At 37.1% G+C, this 5,762-nt stretch overlaps 1 pseudogene; it reads left to right on the forward strand.

Moving 5' to 3' along the window:
• The first annotated feature begins 680 nt into the window (after positions 1–680).
• Positions 681–2,242, forward strand: LOC122111840 (annotated as a pseudogene).
• The last annotated feature ends 3,520 nt before the right edge of the window (positions 2,243–5,762 follow it).

The following is a 5,762-nucleotide window of genomic DNA, read 5'->3' on the forward strand; positions in this document are numbered from 1 at the left end:
CACAAACATTATACGCTAACTGATCTCTGATCTGACCAAGTTTTCAGAGTTAGTTTCTAGCTAATGAACAAATATTGTCTTCCTTATTGTATAAGAAGGGTAGCTACTATTTTGGTAGCTACTGTACAAGAAAATAAAATTTCTTCCTGGGTTTTCTGTTTCCCAATGAGGTAAGGATTTTTGGGAGAACTGTCTTCATACTGAGCTATCTCAATTATGAAAATCCAATTTATTCTATAGTTAACAAAAGCAACAAAGGTGAAAACAATGTGTACAGAGAGTTGGGAATTCATGAGATTTTAGGTGTACTAAAAATGCTGTGCAAACGAAATATAAATGTGTAACCTATTTAGTAAATAACTTGAATGTTTTTCTATTTCAACAGCAGAAGGATTGACTTTGAATATGAGTCTTTCAGGTAAATCTGTTTTTAAAACTCATATAACAATTTCAAAATCCTAATGAGAAATATTATCATCTTTATAAAAAAAGTAATTTGTATATTGTAATTTTTAATCCGGACAATTAAGACCAAACATTCTCTTAATTGTCCTCCCTTTCAAGAATTAATGTAAATACTAAAAGCAACAGAAATGATGGCAGAAAACAGTAAATAAATAGGTTTAATAGTGTATGGAGACAGACAGACTGACAACTGACAGGACAGAAAGGCAAACAAGATGGCGCATACTCATGGTACTAAGAGGAACATCTGTTCCTACTACGATGGGGATGTTGAACATTATTATTATGGACAAGGCCATCCGATGAAGCCTCACTGAATCCGCATGACTCACAACTTGCTGCTCAGCTACAGGCCCTTCCTGAAAAATGGACATCTATTGTCCTCACAAAGCTAATGCTGAAATGACCAAGTATCACAGTGATGACTACATTAAATTCTTATGCTCCATTCAGCCAGACAACTTATCCAAGTACAGCAAGCAGATGCAGAACTTCCACGTAGGTGAAGACTATCCAGTATTTTGATGGCCTGTTCAAGTTCTGTCCATTATCTACTAGTGGCTCTGGCAAGAGCCGTGAAACTTAATAAACAACAGACAGATGTCACTGTCAATTGGGCTGGGGTCTGCACCACACAAATAAGTCTGAGTTATCTGGTTTGTTATGTCAATGATATCGTCTTGGCCACATTGGAACTGCTGAAGTATCACCAGAGGGTGCTGTATTTGACATTGATATTCACCATGGTGATGGCATGGAAGAGACGTTCTATTTATTTATTTATTTATTTATTTATTTTTTGGGTCCGGTCGTGGGGCCTGAACTCTGAACCTGGACGCTGTCCTTCAGCTCTTCAGCTCAAGGCTAGCGCTCTACCACTGAGCCACCTTCCCAGCCCCAGAATAGACCTTCTATACCACAGACTGTGCAGGACTGTGTTCTTTCATAAGTATGAAGAGTACTTCCCAGGGATTGGCGACTTACAGAATATCGGGGCCAGCAAACTACCCACTCCAAAATAGCATGACGATGAGTCCTACGAGGCCATTCTCAAAGCAGTCATGTCCAGAGTAATGGAGATGTTCCAGTCTAGTCCAGTGGTCTTAAAGCAAGGATCAAACTCCCTGTCTGGGGATGGGTTAGGTTTCTTCAACTGACCTTGAAAGGGCATGCCAAGTGTATGGAATTTGTCAATAGCTTCAACCTGCCCAGGTTAATGCAAGGAGGAGGTGGTTACACCATTCAAAACATTGCCCCGTGCTGGACATATGTAACAGCGGTGGTCATGGACAGAGATTCAGATTGGCTGCCATATCATGCTTACTTCGAATTTGGACCAGACTTCAAACTTCACAACAGTCCTTATAATATGACTGACCAGAACATGAATGAGTACCTCAAGAAAATCAAACAGAAGCTCTTTGAGAACCTGAGAATGCTACCTCATGCAACTGGGGTCCAAATGCAAGTAATTACCGAAGACACCATCCCAGAGGAGTGTTGATGAGGGTCAAGAAGACTCTGACAAGCACATATCCATCTGCTCCTCTGACAAATGAATTGCCTATGCGGGAGAATTCTCAAACTCAGAGGAGGGGAGAGAGGGGGTGGCAGTAAGAATTTTTCCAATTTCAAAAAAAGAAAAAAGCCAAGAAAGTCAAAACAGAGGATGAAAAAGAGAAAGATCCAGAAGAGAAGAAAGAAGTTACTGAAGAGGAGAAAAACCAAGGAGAAGCTGGAAGCCAGAGGGGTCAAAGAAGCAGTGAGGTTGGCCTGAGGAGACCTCTCTAACTCTGGTTTCTTACAAATTCCCTACCTTTCTCCCTAACCCTTGAGATTTTATTTATTCTAATTCTCTGTGTATTTACATAAAAGTATATTAAATATCAATATCCCCAGGGACTAGAAGGAACCAGGGCCCTAACCCCTTGGCAGCAGTGCTGGGGGAACTCTTCCAGGAACTTCCTTGCCTCCATCTCGCCCCAAGTCCTAGTTCTGAAGCATAAAAGGTACAGGTTTGGATGAAGGATGCAACTATGACAAAACTCCTGAAATACCAAGTGTCTGCTTAGTAGTCCTGAAATGAAGCCCTTATTAAGTTGGGTCCTCAGGTAGCCCCTGTTCTAAGTGATATCAGCCATTTTTCAACTGGTTCTATTTTCATTCCTTGTTACTGGTCACAGGTGAGCCAAGAAACAAATATTGCCTTATTTTCCCCAATTCGTAAGGTGGTTCGTAAGCTAGCTACCTTTTTGAAATATTTTTGTTTTTGTGATACTTTTTGATACATTTCTATAAAAATAGTGTAGGGATTATATATACATATATATGTCTATGTACATATCCACATGCATAATATGAATATATATTATACATACATACACTGTATTGTGTATATACTGTATTATGAATTGTATTATACTTAGATAACTTTATTTTTTTTCTCTATTGAATTTCATTTTACTCTCTAATCATTTTGTTTACCTAGGTCTAAATATACTGCATGATAGAATGATGGCAGAAAATTTAGTCAACTTTAAAGATAATTCTATTCCTGCTACTAAATACTTACATGCACTCCAAAGCAGATAGGATTCTTACTGATGGGGTAAATAATTATTATTGGATGAAACTCAGTTTTATTTTTGTAAATAGTGTGTACAACACATTGAGGCTTTTGTAGTCACAATACCCAGATCACTTCTCAGGGGTGGTAAGTTCACCATATTTGTTTTAGAAAAAGCAAGCTATTAACTGGGAGCCGATGGCTAAAGCCTGTAATCCTAGCTACTCAGGAGGCTGAGATCTGAGGGTCATGGTTCAAAGCCAGTCTGGGCAGAAAAGTCCATGAAACTCTGATCTCCAATAAAGGACTAGAAAACCGCAAGTGGCACTGTGGCTCAAGAGGTAGAGTGCTCACCTAGAGCTGAAGAGCACAGGTACAGTGCCCAGGCCCAGATTCAAGCACCATAACTGACAAAAAAAATAAAAATAAAAGAAAGAAAAGAAAAAGAAAAAGCAAGCTATTAAGTGGTTAAGGTGAACATAATATCTTCCAAGAGACAATAGCAAAATCAAACAGAAGGTATGACTATGGCTTTAGGGACAATGTCTACAACTCTTTGAATACTCCTTCTGATCTTGGGAGTAGGCTTGACAAACAAAACTGTATTTTCCATTCAAAGAAGCTCAACTTTCAAGAACCAAAATGTTGGGTGTTGTGGTGGCACATGCTTGTAAACATAGCTAGGCTAAAGAGGAGACATAAGTGGGAAGATATGGTTCAATGTTATCCATAAGTTAGGCTTGAGCCTCTATCTCAAACACCAGGTGAGTGTGGTGCAACTTGTTTTCAATGGAAGACATCATAGGAGAAGCTTAAAGCTGCAAAAGCATGAGATCCTTTGTGAAAACTAAAGTAAAGCGAAAAGTGATGATGTCCAGGCTTAAGTGTTCAAGTATTTGCCTGTCAAGTGAAAGTCACGAGTTCAAACCTCCGTATTTAGATAATCAATCAATGATTAGTATAATAAATAGTAAAAAAAGTAAAAGTAAAATTATATTCAGAGAGAATGACAATGAGTCAGCAGCAGACAGTGATATTTGGAAATCAAAAGATAAGCAATTATTGTTGATTTAAATAAATGACAAGAGAGGAATTGGGAAAGAAAAATAGAGCAGCCTTTTCTAAAATATTTTACATAATCTAGCACTACAAAGAATATGAGATTCATCAAATTTAGCAAAAAATCAGAAATTTTGGATAGATTCATCCTTCCTAATAAAATTAATGTTCTAGATTCAATTAACTTCAAGACTTAAATATGTCCATACTGTTGATTAAATATTCAGAAATATGGTAAGTAAGGGACTGTCTTCTTTACCCAAACGTTCATCTATATGATAATTAATTAAGATATGAAAAATGAGCCAGGCGCTGGTGGTTCATGCCTGTTATCCTACCTACCCAAGGGACTGAGATCTGAGGATTGCAGTTCAAAGCCAGCCTGGGCAGTAAAAGTCCATGAGACTCTTATCTCCAATTAACCACCAGGAAACCAGAAGTGGTGCTGTGGCTCAAGTGGTAGAGCGCAGACCTTGAGCTGAAGAGCTGAAGGATAGCACTCAAGCCCCATGACTGACAAAAAGAAAAGAAAAAAGAAAAATGAAATTGAAATTTGGCAAAATATTATTTTATGTTTTTTCTCTGAAAGGATAAGACCAGCCATATGTTGTTGGACTCTTCTTCATTAACTCATGTAAATAGATCAGCTTAACTTCCTGCTTTGAAAGTAAGACAGCTTCACTTACAGAGGTAATTAGAATTTGTGAATCATTTTTACCATCAATTCATAGACTTTCCAAAAATCATACATGGAAAGGGAAGTGATTTATATATTTCTACTTCCTCACTAGTAAGCATTTGTGTTCTTCATTCTAGAGACAAATAAAAAGGTATATAGGAAATGAAGGTCATGTTTTTCCAAAACATAACAGTGATCAACTCTTTAGACCAACACTTTTTCTGCCCCATTATGACTTACTACTATGCTGAGCTATATACTGTGTTCAATTTTGGCATTATCTATGATAGAAACTGTCAGCCTGATGTAGAAACACAAATTTTCTTGTTATATCTTCCGGAGGAGATAACTATGTTGCTGCAACAAACATTTATTTTAGGGATGAAGGAATTCATATGTTACTATTGAAATAATAATTGAAACCATAATTAGCCATATGAATAATGAATAAATTATACTTGTGTATTCTAAAAAAGGGGAAATCATAGGTCAGAAGAAGAAGTGCACTATCACAAAATATACAAAGACTCAGATGCTTTAAGCAAAGTAGTGAAATAATGAAAAAGAATGCTATTGAGACATCTATTATTGTTCTTAACGACCATCAATAAAATGGGATAAAAAAAAACAAAAACAAATTAGTCCAGGCACCTGGCTCATGCCTGTAATTCTAGCTCCCTAAGAGGCTTGGAACTGAAGGTTGTAATTAGAAGCCAGTGTAAGCAGAAAAGTCTGTGTGAGTGGTAGAGAACCAGGCTTGAGTGAACAAGAGGTGGGACAGTGCCCAGGCCCTGAGTTCAAGCACCAGTAACAGGATACAAGCAAACACATACAATTACATACAAAATAAATGTATATACTAAATACATATATGTACAATCATAAAATATTATATATACATCACATATTTATCAGTCATTGAGCAGAATTATAATGGAATTCTTCATCTTTATGACAATGGAAGCAAAATTAATTTGGATGTAAATGGTATTT

Source organism: Dipodomys spectabilis, unplaced genomic scaffold (assembly GCF_019054845.1).
Source record: "Dipodomys spectabilis isolate Male_0828 unplaced genomic scaffold, ASM1905484v1 ptg000002l, whole genome shotgun sequence".
In the NCBI taxonomy this organism is placed as follows: Eukaryota; Metazoa; Chordata; class Mammalia; order Rodentia; family Heteromyidae; genus Dipodomys; species Dipodomys spectabilis.